Here is a 15,847-nt window from a genome sequence, read left to right as displayed (position 1 = left end):
CTTTCAGCATTTACCCCAATATCTGGCTCCAGGTTTTTATTATAAGACCATTTAGAATTCGTGCAACACCAAAGACCCAATGTAGATCCTGCAGTGCTTAAGGAACATGTTAGTCTTGTGTAAGACCAACTATAGTAGAACTTCTCACCAATGTGTATCATTTACATGTCAGCTCCTCTGGAAAAGCTTCAAGGGCCGTCTTAAATTCTCAGTTGTGTAGAAAGTACAAGATGTCAAAGATAAAACCAAGTGCCCTCTTTGTTACACACAACTAGTTCAGTCTAGGGTCTTGAGGTTGACACAGTTCTTTAAATGTTTTGTGCACATCCCACATGAAATAATATGTGCATATTTTTCTTCATACTACTTGCCTGTGTGTGCTTCTACATGACTTATGTATTAATACTAGAAAACATATATATATATATATTTGTCATATATATGTGTATATAGCCTCACACTAATCTTTATATATTGTATACACAAATATAGACTAATATACATATATTACTATTTTCTTTGTCTTTCTTTATTTCTTCCTTCCTTTCTTTTTTTTTTTTTTGAGACAGGGTTTCTCTGTGTAGCCCAAGCTGTCCTGGAACTCCTTCTGTACGCCAGAGTAGCCTAAAAGTTAGAAATCCACCTGCCTCTGCCTCCTAAGTACTGGGATTAAAGGTGAGCACCACCACCACCCTGCTATATATTACTATTTTTTGCATTGTTGAAGAAACATGTTGAAACGAGTGATGCAGCAATAATTAAGAGATACAATGCTTCTATTTTAGTCATCTCATTCCAAGAACTGTGAAAGTATTTTACCCAGACCCATTTTTATAATTATCATAAATTTAAATCAAATGATCATAAATTCATGCTACATTCCGAGAAGCAAACAAAATGCTCCTGGCTATTCTTTGACTAGTTGACCAGAAGTTATATGGTATGGAGGAAGTAAATCATCTTCAGGTTTCTTTCCAAGTCTCTCTCCCTCTCTCTCTTTTTTAATTGTGAACATATAAAACACCACCAAAAGAAAACTGAAATCCACCTTTAAGGGGAGGTGGGAGGACAACATGAGAGAATTCGATGATATATATAGTTGGGGGAGGAACAGAGGGGGAGAGCAAGAAAGGTGACATCTTGATAGAAGGAGACATTATGGATTAGGGAAAACCATGGTGCTAGGGAAATTCCCAGGAATCCACAAGGATGATCTCAACTAAGACTCCAAGCAATAGTGAGAGGGTGCCTGAACTGTCCTCCCCTGTAATAAGATTGGTGAATAACCTAATTGTCATCACAGAACCTTCATCCAGGAAGTGATGGAAGCAGGCGCAGAGATCCACAGCTAAGCACTGGTGGAGCTCCTAGAGTCCAGTCAAGGAAGAGAGGGAGGAGGGATTACATGAGCAAAGGGGTCAAGATCACGATGAGGAAACCCACAGAGACAGCTAGTTGAAGCTCATTGACTCTGGACTGACAGCTGGGGAACCTGCATAGAACCGAACTAGGCTCTCTGAATGTGAGTGACAGTTGTGTAGCTTGGGCAGTTTTGGGGGCTTCTGGCAGTGGCGCCAGGATTTATCCCTAGTACTTGAACTGGCTTTTTGGAGCCTATTCTTTATGGAGAGATACCTTGCTCAGTCTCCATATGGGGTTGGGGGTGGCTTGGTCTTGCCTCAGCTTAATATGACAGGCTGTGTTGACTCTGCATGGGAGACTTTACCCTCTCTTAGGAGTGGATGGGGGGTGAGGTGGGAGGAAGGTGAGGGGTGAGCAGGAGTAGGAGGGGAGGGAGAAATGTGGTTGGTATGTAAAATTAAAAGAATTAAGTAAAAATAGTTAACATTTGGCTCTAATTATTATAATATTAATTGTTATATTGCATTCCCAATTGATGTTTGCTGTGTTTTTGTCTTGGCAAGCAGAAGGATGAATGTCATACTGTGCAAGAGTTTTTCTACTTCTACTAAAATGGGTGACTAGAAGGGCAAGGATGCACAGACACATGTGGTTACCACTAGTCAACTTTTTTTTACAGCTGATGAAAAGTTTCTGCATTCCAATAAGCCTCGCCCCCAACACAGCAATCCAAATCAGACTGAATTAGAAAAAAGTCCTGATTTAATGAATAAAGTGTTCCCAGGTGATTCTCTGCCCGTCTCCTGCCCCCTCAGAGAGGAGATGGGAAAGAGAGACTGAAAAAACATATATCTGTTTTCTGGGGTGCAGTTTAAATACACTGTGGGAGTGGTCTTGAGCCTCTCTCGGGGAAGGGGCCATGTTTAGTGGGACTTTCCTAGGGGAAGGGTCTGGACAGAGAGGTGGGGCTTCCATCAGAACTTTCCAGACTTTTTGGGTATGTGCATGTAAGGGCGCCAGGGACTGAGGTGGAGCTTCCACCAGAACATTCCAGACTCTTCAGGTATGTGGATGTCAGGGTACCAAAGGCTGAGGTGGAGCTCCAACCCAACAGTTGTTACATCTTTTCTTTAATTTCTTTAAGATAGAACTGCTCATTGAACCTGGAGTTCATTGATTCGGTTAGAATGGCTGGCCATCTAGTTCCTAGGATCCTTCTGTATTCCCCTTCCTGATCCCTGGTATTAAGGAACACATCACCACACCTGGCTTTTTCTATGGGTGCTAGGGATCTGAATTTTAGTTTCTATGCAAGCAGTTTACAGACTGAGTCATGTCACCAGCCTGCCTACCTTGGCCAAAGCAACATACTTCACATTCCAAAGATGAATGAAACCTGGGAATAGTTCTTGGAATTCTCTTTAGTTGGCTTGTGTAGTGGAAATGAGAGTCAGGACCTTTGGGGCAGGATAATCATTGTCTAGCAACTGCCTTAGCCATAGATGTAGTTGTTCAAATACTCAGGCTTCCTTCTTTTGCTCCAAGCATACCCTGGAAAAGAGTAAGAAATCAGTTTCCAAGCTCAACTTCTAAGGTCTCTCTGCATTCTCCATGCACAGCGTAACTTCTGATCTGGGCTCGGACCCTACTGCCTTTCCTTGTCTCATTCATGGTACTCTGCTTTGACCTATCCATGTTACTAAAGGGAGGTCTGCTTTGTTTCTGATAACCTCTCTTTGTACATTCCTGGTGAAGGGTATCTCTCATCCCCTCCCAAACCTGAAGTGCCTTATGTAATTCCCTCACAAGCAGCCTCAGGCCAGGGGCTAGAACTGGCATCTATACCTAAAAGAAAGTTGACAAAATGTGTTCTACCTCTTGCCACACAAGGCAGATTAAGGAAAAATGAATACCTGATGAATAGATGGTAGATGGCAGCCACAATACTAAAATGGATCACCCATACATGGTTAAACTTTAGGACTGCCTGAATAGATATAAGCTCTGGCCATCTTTTGATACCAGGTAAGGAACTGGAAGTTCCTGGCTAGAAGTAAGAAAGTTGTATTCTCCTAAATTCATGCTGAATAGGTTTCATTGGATTCCACCTTCAGAAGTTCAGTTTGGTAACTCCCTTTGATTCTTCTGTTGCTAACTGAATGTAAGCCAGCATGGTCTTTCCTAGCCTCCTTGTACAATGTCCCTGGAGTTCCCTTTCCCCCTCATGTTCTCAGTCTGCTTTCCCTGGGCTGCAGTTGAATTATCTAGTTGTTATTTTTAGAATATGAATTACTGTACTCTCTTGCCTAAAAGCTTCCAGTGAATTTTCATCATATATGGGAGAAAACACAGCTTATAGTCCAATAATCAATAATTAATCATCCAAACAAGGACAACTCAGAAAACAAAAGAGAAAGTTACTAACAATATTGCTAAGACAAGACAAGCTGAGGTTAACTTGGTACCTTAGTCAACTGCCACAAAATACCTAAGACAATTAATTTGTAAAGAGTCAAAGTTTATTTTGGCTCAGTGTTTCAGACCATGCTCAGTTGATCTTACTGCCTTATTGGTTCTGCTGTGAGGCAGCATTTCATGGTAGTGACATGTGAAGGACAAAGATCCTCAACTTATAGAAGAGAAATGACAGCAAGAAGATACTAGGGTACCATAAGTCCTTTTGAAGTTACTTTCCCACTAGACTACATCACTAAAAGAAGCTACCACTTCTAAACAGCTGCATGGAGAAAGGATCAAGTTTTTCATTTGTGGCCAGAGGATATAAGATCCAAGTTGCAACACTTGGGGTTCCCAGAGCAGATCAGCACATTTGTTTTGTCATTTGAAGGCTCATCAAACTCCAAACCCACAGGTCTTTTGGGTATCTTTTCTGAACCCTGAAAATTTGAAACTGTTCCTCTTTGGGGCCTGAAAAGTGGTTGGAATAGCATCTCCACAAAGCTCCACTCTCACTATAACACTTCATTTATGTCTTATGTTTCTTCTTCATGCTATTACCCTCCTGCACTATCTGATACCCATGAACTGGGTTCTACAACTTCCCTGGGTCCAACTATAGTTGTTTCAATTTCCTACCAGGAACTGTAAGTTCCCTCCATCATTTATTCTATATAATCCACACAACTCAATGACTTAATTTTTCTGAGTGAAAGACTAAGCTTCACACCTTGAAATCATATCATAATTTCCTCACACATGGTGTTGGTGAGTTGTCTTTCTCCTGAAAGCACCAGCTTGGCTGAAACCTTCCCAATGATAGGTAATTTTTATTGTGACCATCTATGATACCATAGTGAGATAGTTTATAGTGATTGCCAATCTGACAGGGTCCAGAGTCACCTTGGAGACAAATCTCTAGGCAATGCCTATGGGGGAGATTTTAATTAAGTTCTCTGAAGTAGGAAGTTCCATTCTATGGGTTGTGGACTGAATGCACAGGAGAGAGAAAAAGAGAGGAGGGAGGGAGCACTTTGTGAGAAGCAGCATTCACCACTGTTTTCTGAGTGTGGACACAGTGTGACTGGCCACTTTCTGTTCCTGCTGTCCTGCCTTTCCCTCCTGTCACGTCACTGCCACTAGAATGGAATGATCCCCTCAAACTATAAACCCTTACACTCTTAAATTGCTTCTTTTTTCTAGTTTCTGTATTGTAAACGATAGACATGATTTGATCTCTGATTTCCTAGAAAATCTGTCTTCACATTATATTTCATCATATGATTCAGAGTTCAACCTCCTTTACACCTGGAATATTTACCTAACAAGGTTGCCATAACAATGGATTAAAATAGTATTTGTGAATTGTTTGACATAAAGGAAAGTCCACTGCACATGCCAAAGAGCATCAGCTATTCTATTTATCAATAATATCATTTTATTAAGTATCTTTTGAACGGTTAAATAGAAAAGATTAGTTACATGTTGGTTGAGTCTCAGCTGGCACATTTGAATTTTACACACAACAGAAAATTGACAGACTGTAATATAGTTTTTTATAAAGACTCTGTGGTTTGAAGACAGTAAGGGAAATGTCATCCTGAGGTTCATCTATGGACTGGTGGTTTATAGACATGCTGAAGAAGAATCATCCATGGGTAGCCTAACATGTTATGTTTTCCACACCTTTCTTCAGGAAAACAATACTAATTTCAATTCACATCACTCGGTATTCTTCACATAATAAATCCTACAATTTTTTTTTTACTGAAGTTATTCATTTATTTTACATCCCGACTTGCAGTCTCTCCTCCCTCCTCTCCTCTCATTCCCTCCCCTCATTTCCCCTCTGTTCCTCTCCAATCTACTCCTCTTTTGTTTCTGTTCAGAAACAGAAGCATTGTCATACAAAGCATGGCATATCAAGTTAAGGTAGGACTAAGCTCCTCCCCTTGTAGTAAGGCGGGGCAAGGAAAACCAGTATAAGGAATAGGTTTCCAAAAGCTAGCCAAAGAGTTAAGGACAGGTCCTGCTCCCACTGCTAGGAGTCCCACAAGTAGACCAAATGACACAACTGTCATGCATATATAAAGGACCTAGGTCAGCCCCATGCAGGCTTCTTAGCTGTCAGCCCAGATTCTGTGAGCTCCTATAAACCCAGGTTACTTGTTTCTGTAAATCTCACTATTCTTGATGCTCACACAGAATGGTTATATCTAGTTAAGTAAGAAGACAAGGTAATACATGTCCACTTTTTTTTTTTTTGTTCTTCAGACAGGGCCACTTTTCCGAATTTCTCTACACCCTGCATAGATATTGTTAAACCTCCCTAAATGTGATTGAAATTGTTAGAACTGAAAAATTACAATCATAATTTTATATTCAGTGACTCAGGAGCAGTAACTTTACTGAAATGGATGGGAATATAGATGGAAGGATGGGTACATAAAAATAGATGCGACTATAAATAGATGTATGGAAGGAGTGGATGGGTGTACGGGTACATGAATGGGTAGGTTTGTCTGTAAATGAAAATATGGGTAGGAAGGTGGATGGGCAGGATAAGAACATGCATATGTGTATGTATGTATGGGAGGACTGAGGTGTGAGGGAGGGTGCAAGTGAAAAGGAGTTGTATCCTGTCTTACTGATTTTCATGGGAATAACATTTTAACCATAGTTTCATCACCATTTTCTTCATTTGGAGGCTAATTTTTATATCCTCACCAAAATCCTTGAAAAGTGGGCAAGAGCTAGAAAGTGACCATGCCTTGAAAAGTCAATAGTGATGTTGAGACGTATCTAGGTTCTGTATTGTTAAGTTCCAGAACTTTGAAAGGAGAGATGGGGTCTCTTTATACACCCTGGTGTGCACAAGAATTATTTTCCAGACTTGGTGGTGCAAACTACTGTTCTGGCAGTCATGACATTTGAGAGCTTCTGTATCTGTTCTTCATATGCTCTACTCTGTCAGGTGGCTGTTAAGTTGGCAATGGCAACATAAGTAGTTTATTGCAAGTGGCAGTTGGCAAGCAGTCAGATAGCTTGAAGCTTATTCTTGCAAGGGAACATGAGTAGTGACCCCATGGATGTCCTAAAGGATTTCAAAGGAGCCATTTCAGGCACCAGTGGCAGCTCCATTACTGTTTTCATGGTTAATCAATGGAGCACACACTGTGACCATCCATGGTTCCCAGGCACATGCCTGCATCCCTCAACTTCAGGCTGCAAAGAGGGTACACTTGGGAGGAAAGATGGGTCTGAAAACCAACTGAGCAAAGAGGCAGCAGTGCTTAGTAAATTCTCCCCTGCCATGGAGAGGAAGCCATAGCTCAGCATGTTTTACTCCAGTACCCAGGGAAGATTAACACAGAATTGATGATATGCTTGGTAACCACTACTACTTGTCTTGGTGTGGCTGAACAATGCACATGTCATATTCAGAAACAAAAAGCCTTGTTTTACAGAATAAAAAGTCAATGAAACCAAAGCTAAGGTACATTTCAAATGTTACAGAGAGTGTAATTTTTAGAAGTTCTCTTTGTCTTGTATTCGCTTGGAAAGTAAGTCCCAGTGTGAATTACACTAAAGAAAAATAAAAGACACCATTTTAACAAATATGAATGCACAGATTTTTAGATTCTATCTCTTTTTTTCCATTCCTGTTACTATATAATTTACTGTGATAATTACTATCCAATTTTCTATTACATAGAGAATGCCAAATTACTATTGGATAATGAGATTTGCTATAGAATTTGTTTTGGAAATTCTTAACTCTGTTCTTCATAATCTAACACAAAATAATACTACATGATGTTTTCTACTAATTTCTGTCTAGTATTTGTGCATATTTTCTGAAGTGATTTAAGCTTTACTCACATATTTTTATTCTTGATTTCTCTTATACTGAAATCAAACTCTTGTATAGTATTTGGGCAAGAAGTTAGGACAGGCCTATTTCTGAGACCCTCATAGGGAGAGTTTAAATTTGTTTTGATAATGTCATAATTTATTTAAATTGTTTTTCTTTAGATTTGTCTATTTAGGTAAATAAGACAATATTTAAAATATTTAGACCTTAACTGCATACCTAGTATGTATAGATATCATGAATTATTCTATAAATTTCTAGAAGGGCTGGATGAGGTGCCATTTCTGTGATACATATGCTCAGGTTATGTCCATTTAATGGAGTAATAGTAGTAGCTTCACCTCTGGGGACTGTGAACTCCCCATCTATGGATTCTGGACATATTTACAGTATCAGGCATGTGTTTCCTCCTATGGAGTGAGCCTTCCAGTCAATCAACTGGAGCTCACAGTGTTCACAGCTGGATAAGGCTATTGTCCTGTCTACATCCCCACCCCAGCATCCTGTATAATGGGTTATGGTATTATGAAAACTAGAAACTGGACTTCATGGCTATTTCTGTAAGAGCCATTTTTCATGTGTCTAGGAAAAACTTGTTTTAAAACACACATTATACACATGTTCTATATAATCATGGCTACTAAGACTTTTTTGGAATGCATGAAACATGGAGACACTGAAAAGCTTATTATTCTACCAGTAAGACAAGGGCTATCAATAAAATGCATATATTCATATATTCTCCATTCAAAGATATTATGCATTATTTGAAAGTGATATGCTTGCCTTGAATCCTCAGGGACTTCACATTAGTTGGTCATTCTCACAAGTGTCCTGTGATTTCCTCACACAGTGCTCTCCTAGACAAAGTATGTGGTACTGATTGTTTGTTTCTTGCATTTCTGCCATTTTTCACCTGCAGAAACCATCAACCCCATAAGGAGGAAGATGTGATGAGAATCACATCCCATTTTTGAGATTCAATTAGAAGGCATGAGCCTCAGCCTACATTTCTCTGGGTATCACTATCTCCTCACCTGATTGTTCTACAAGAAGGTTGGGACATATTACTGAATATGTGGCTACTTTATGAGCACTGGCAATTGCCACATTCTAAAAATGGTTAATATAGATAAATGGGGTCTAATGATCTATGCAGCTTTGTTGAAAACACACACACACACACACACACACACACACACACACACTCAGACGTCTGCCCATTGGAAAATGGCACAACACTCCATAGTACTATCTTTTCTTATTTTATTTACACCACTGATTTGCTTTTTTATATCTTTTTCCATATTTTATTATAATGGGAATTGTTCTGAGCTGAGCAAAAATGCCATGTACTTGTAATCCTAGCACTCAGAAAGCTAACAAAGGATTGTGATTTGTGCCAGCCTAGATTGCATGGTGAGTTCCAGGTCAGTCTGTGCTACACAGCAAGCCCTTGTATCAATAAACAAACAAACAAAACCCCACAATTTTGATGAATTCATGTAATTTGTTTTGCACAGCTCTAAATGTTTTCCTCAGAAATAAAATTGGATTTATTGTTGGATTCATGAGAAACAATACTTGGAAATGGCCAGGTGGAAAGATCCTGAAAAATATGCAAAATACTCAAATGTTTTGATGAAAGATTAATTGTGTAATTTGAACCTCACTGGGTTCTGTACACAGACCTTTTGGTAGCACTTGGAGGATTTCTACCCACACTGCTGGAGCTTGGTTCACATGAACCAGGTTGGACTCTCATTTGGCAGAGCTTCCCAGATCTTTATTACTAAGTTCCATCAATGACCATATTGTATATGCCTAATATAATATCTGACTAATATAATTGAGAAAGCTGATCTTAGAGCATAAACCTGTTCTGTCACTCAAGTTCACAGGGAAGGAGCCCCCTAGAAGAAAGGATTAAACCAGTTCAAAGACTTACTACCTCAAACCAGGACAGGAACAAAAACAAACCAAAGGTTTCTATTTTTCATTCTCACCATTTTTTAAATATTAACATCACCAGATGAATGAAAGAATCTTAGGATAAGGATATTCATGTTGTTTTAAAATGTCTCGATTACCTTTAAAGCATATTGAGGGGATGTTCTTGGGGGAGTTTTGTTGGAATGAACAGCCTTGATTTGAAAGACATTCCTCCAGTGACCTCCAGTTAGGTGGATCCTGATCTCTGTCCTCTCAGGTCAGCCAAATTGCTCTTCTGACTTTAACATGTGAAAACAACTTCTTATGGCTGATCTCCTAGCATGCTCTTTTGGGGGTGAAAATCAGGCAAACATGTCTCAGGTCATAGAGTGAAATCCTACCCCCTGTCCAACAAAGTCAGCTCTCTAGCTATATTTAGGCTGCTTAACTTCATTTGTGTGTTTTTGTTTTTGTTTTAGTGCTAAGCCACGTTGGAAAGACCTTGCTATGTTTTCCATCCTTCTCTTTTGCCTGTCTCTCATGCTTTCTATTTCATGAGTTGCTAGCAGTATTCAAACATATAACCAAGCTATTCTCACTATCATTCCCCACTTTATACACTGTGACTTATTGTTTGACTCTGAAATGATGCTCTCCTCTGCCAGTCTCTTCTGGTCAGGATATAGGATCTTTAGAAAAAGGATGTGACTACACTCCTTCACATAGGACCCCTTTAATGGGAGTAGAGATCTAGTCTCCCTTTCTCCCTCCATTTATTGACAGATAACATCTTTCTTTACTCCCATAAGCTTTAAAGATCCTAGTGGTTCAAAATGATTTAGTTACATGTGTTTGTCACATTGGACTCTGTTGTATTATCCTATACATGTCCAGTTTTGGTAAATATTCATTTTATTAGCAATTTTAGTTTTCACATATTTTGTGTAATTTTTATTTCAGTGTAATCTATTATACAAACATGAAATAAGTAAAAAAAAACAAAGCAAAGCAAAACAAAACACTCAAAGCAGTGCATGAATTGAGAAAACAACATGAATATTACCTGGCCTTCTAAAATTCTCACCTGGAGCAATGCATTGGGTAGTGCCATTGTTAATAAGAGACAATGTTTTAAAGAGGGCTCCAAATGTTTATGTTTTGAATGTCTTCTTGGCTACCTGACATATGCTTCTTTCATTGCACAATGGTGAGCATTAAACATATTTCATATAGCATCTTACATAAGACAATTCAAAGAGAGTGTAAATAATATTTAGTGTGGAAGGTCTGCTTTTATTTACCTACTGCTTTGTCCAGTTATTGAAAAAGTTTTGTGTACACTTAAGATTAACAGAATCTAAAACATATTTAGGGCCTAGAGAGATTGCTCAGAAGTTGAGATTAAGCCATACTTCTCTTGCAGAGGACCTGAGGTCAGTTCCCAGGCACCAATTCACAGTTCACAGTTATCTATAACTCCAGTTCCATCAGATCCAATGGACTCTTCTGGCCTCTGTAAGAACTATACCCACAGTTGCAAATACCCCTACACAGATATGTATGCACACACATGATTAAAAATAAATCTTCCAAAAAGAATATAAAACATGCTTATTTGGCCTGACAATTATGGGTTATGGTTTAGTGTTTTTTATTTTTTATTGATAAGGGAGAGAATCAAATTTCCCTTGGTCTTGTTTAACTTTAGACTATACATAAAATCTTCTAATATTTTTGTTCCTTTAAATGGTTAGAGAAATGTGCTAATTTATAAGATAATGTATTGTGTTATAACAAAGAGAGTATTTTGTGACATATTCACTGATGCTACTATATTAGTCAGATTTCTTTTTCCATGAACAAAGTATTGGATGCAGACACTTACATAGTATATTTAGCTCACACAGTTTTGAAGGCTAGAATCCCAGAGGGCTTAGCATAGGTGTTATGGAAGAGGCTACCCATGGTTACATCACCTCATGGCATGTATAGCAATGGTGGAAGTGTTTGCAAAGGAAAGGTATTAGTGATGGAATCTGAAACATAAATTAGTATCCAATCATTCATCTAAGGACAACCTTCCAACTATCTATGTACCTGCCCCTAGGTCCATTACCTACAGATCCCACATTGAATACCAATGCCCTGGGACCAAGCTTCAAGGGTCCCTCAGTGGATCCTTGGAGAGGGCTCACAACATCTAAACCATAGCAGAAACTTAATCCCAAAAACACACCCACATGAACACTAAGAATAGCTACACATGTACCACTAACTGCAGCTTTTGGGGATGGGGGATAAAGGTAAAAGGATTGCAGAGACTTGCTCACTCCCAACCATGCTCCAAAGTAGAGTAGAGGGTGGCAGAGCAAGAAACTCAATGTCCTCCTCTGGTCTCATCTGCATACATTCCAAATAAATACAACACACATGTTCTCTCTCTCTCTCTCTCTCTCTCTCTCTCTCTCTCTCTCTCTCTCTCTCTCTCTCTCTCACACACACACACACACACACACACACACACAATGATACATTTTCCATAGTGATTTGGATATAAATTACTGTTACCAGCAAATTCATTTTGAGAAAAAAAAAAAGCAAGAATCACTTTCTCTTTTCTGCTAGAAATTACATATTTTGCTGAAGGCTATGTTGTGTGGTTCCACACACTTGCTGAAATCAGCAAAACAAAAATTCTAATAATTAATTTTACATGCATGATTAAAGAAATTGAATTCTACAAACCTATAGATTCTAAAAATTAATGAACTGAAGTAAAAGTATGCTTTGCAAGAATGAATAATTTAAAATAGAGGAGTAAAACATAAATACACTTTTCTCTAACAAGTTGTTAGAGAATTCCTAGAGGCTTTCAAGACACTATTCACTAATTCCATGAAGAAATAAGTTCTACCTTTTCATCAAGCTTTTCAATTATAGTCTCTCATTTACATGTTAGCAGAAAATCTCTTACTACTGCTTGTCATTATTCTCAGCGCTTGTATTGAAAGTAAACCAAACTTTTTTATTTGCAAAACTGTTACCTCATTTAAGTATAATCAAATATTAACATGTTTATTCACATAAAATAACATTTTCTCTTCCTAATGATCAAAGTTACTTATGTCATATTTGTTCACATAATATCTTCAGTTTTTATCCTTATACATCTTTAGAGTAATAATGAACAGTCAATGAAATTCAAGTTTTGTTAGTGTCTAGATATTTAATACAAAAACATATTGCTGATTTCAACTATGCATGTCAGCATTCAGATCAACATTTAACACTTACTATATTCATTAGCCAATTATTTAGTTCTTAATCTTGTTATATAAACCCATCTCTGATACTTGCCCCAGCTATGAAGCTCAAAGAGGATTGATTATTTCCATCTTTGCACCCCATGTTTGGCTGTAAGCTACCAAAATCAACTCTGAATATTTTAAGCAGAAATGGAAGTTTTTGATAAAGCCAGCTGGGTCTTGTTACAATTTAGCACTGAGTTTTTTTCACTATTAATTCTTGATCCTCTGCCTATCACCAATAATCTCAACTTCACAGAAGACATGGTAGTCACTTTTATCAGTCTCTCTATTTCTTTAGTACCTGGAAATGATGCCCCATTGGCTTACTTGGGATAAAACCCAACAGTGTAGCCATTGATGCATAGGGAGATGAAACAACCTCTCTTGGGTTTTACTGAGTGAGTCTACGCTTCCCATTTATTAAAACAAACAAACAAACAAATAACCAAAGAAATGTATTTGCATACTGGAGTGTTCGATAGGTAATGGTGACACAAGTTCAAATTTCTGCCCAACACCCATATAACCTTCTTTTTGAACTTAAACTATTGTTTTTCTTTCTTACAAGCTGGCCACACATTTCATTCCTCTCCTAAGGACAAATACAGTGTCATGCCTCCATGGACATTTATTACTCCATTAGTGCCATCTGGATCTTTCTGAAACATATAGGCTGAATTATCATCAACATTCTTCATATAGAATGTCAGTAGCCAGGCAGGAACAAGTGCAATACACATTTGCAACATTACATGAAAGCTATGAGTAAATATTAGCATTCTGATTTTTATATCATATTGTCAGATCATGAGAGATCCCCATAATGTTCCTTTTCCATTATGACCCAACAATATATCTATTTTCATTTGTTTTCACACGCTTTCTAGATTTTAAGGATAAATTTTTTCAGCAAAATAGCACAAATTTGTATTATTGATGATATTAGCATTAATATTATAGATGCATCATCTCTGGGAGATGCTCTTGAGGAAGCAGCATATGCTGGTGTCATGGGATGTTTGTGAAGTTCTATTACAGCTGTCAGGTGACTCCTCTGCTTGGGTTACCCCAGAGGAGAAAAGAGGGAGAACTCCCCAGCTAACCAAACCAAATTTTGAAGTCAAGGTATTGCCTAAGTTAGCCCAGCTTTCTAAACCACTGCATTGAAAACAAATTAAACATTGATTTAATCACTTTCATATTGCTGTTTCTTACAGGGGTAAGCAGCTGTCATAGGCTTCTTCCTCCTATCACAGAGTTGCTTCCTATGACAAGCTTGAAATAGGTGCATTTCTAAACCTCTGACCTTGATTAACTTAATTTAAGCGTGGAGGAGGGTATGTTTCATTAATTGGAAAATCATGATGAGATCAGGGGAATGGAATCACCATAACTCTAGTCTTTTTTTTCTTGGTAATAACCTGCCTGCAAAGAACCAAAAATATACTTTGTTTCCTTGAACCTACCAATTTCACTTCGGTGCCCACAATTGTCAACCATGGTGGCCATGCCAGTCATGGGAGAGGGTGTTTGCAGTATCCAATTAGCTCCTGAGGTACTCATACAAAGCTGCTGGAAATCCATTCTGCATCCATAGAGAAATGATTGTTTCCTTCTCTATTTACTCTTTTGCATCTCAGTTTATTTAGAACACAAGGAAAGGCTGTTGTAACATATTAGGACTTATTGAAGAACCCACTCAAGATGCTAGGCAATATTGGTGAGTGAGTGTTGGGACCAATTTGGCTCTATTGTGTGACTCTGGCATAAAGCTGATGCCTCTTGCAGAGGCTATGCCTCTGTGCAATCAGTGAGATAGCCTGGGGCAAACTGTGGGCTTTGCACAGAGGACTGAAAGTAATCTGAGGTTGTCTGCAGGCTGCTCCTTTTAACCGTGCAAGAACTCTTTAATAAAGGAATTTATTATTCTTTAATAAAGGAATGTATTTATTTTATTTTATGTATATGAGCATTTTACCTCTATGTGCATATATGTACCACATGCATACCTAGTTCCCACAAGAGGGGATCAGATCAATGCCCTGGAACTGGAGTAATGGATAGTTGTCAACCACCATTGTAGGTACTGGGACTGGGTGCTAGGGTCCTATGCAAGAACAAGTGCTTCTAAATACTGAGTCATGTCATCAGCCATGATATTCTGATCAATAATCTCTGTGGAAAACAGATGGGGAAGGGTTTTCATGGGGGTCTGGCATGTGATGAGAAGGTTTGCAGAAGGCTATGGATTGTTTACTTATAAGTCAGCTTCCCAGGTGCCCATATAGGCAGGTGGAGGAGCATGGTTGATCCCCCTCTGCTTTCCCTTCTCAGTGATTCCTTCAGCTTCACATTGTGAGGGGGCCCCACCTCACAAATTCTTAGTGCTCAAAACACTAAGACATGTGGAAATGAAGGGGTCTCACTCAGATTTTAGGAAAGGACTCCGCCTAGCTCTGGCATATAAGCCATAGATACGAAGTTGGCAAGATGTGTGTGTGTGTGTGTGTGTGTGTGTGTGTGTGTGTGTGCGTGCGTGCGTGCGTGTGTGTGTGTGTGTGTGTGTGTGTGTGCACGCGCACGCGCTGTTTGTTGTGTGTATGCTGTATATGTGTGCTGTGCATGTATGCTATGTGTGTGAGTGAACATGTACAAGCTTCTCAGAGGGTTCAAATATCAGATGACAGCTTACCAGTATGATGTATAGTGAGTAAGGGAACTGCAACTATATTTCTCCTTTTGTGACTTCTGCTTGGTCACCACAGCAGGCAGAGACAATGTTTGCACAACTAAAAGTGTGGCAGAAGATGTGACAGTTGACAAATATAAGGGGAAACTTGATTTCCTTTAAAATTAATAACTTAGCAAAATAATTCCCTATGTGCAAAGAATGACTTTCTTGCAGTAAGCAAAT

The sequence above is a fragment of the Peromyscus leucopus genome, chromosome 5 (assembly GCF_004664715.2).
Source record: "Peromyscus leucopus breed LL Stock chromosome 5, UCI_PerLeu_2.1, whole genome shotgun sequence".
In the NCBI taxonomy this organism is placed as follows: domain Eukaryota; kingdom Metazoa; phylum Chordata; class Mammalia; order Rodentia; family Cricetidae; genus Peromyscus; species Peromyscus leucopus.
Note: the sequence above shows the minus strand (reverse complement) of the source record.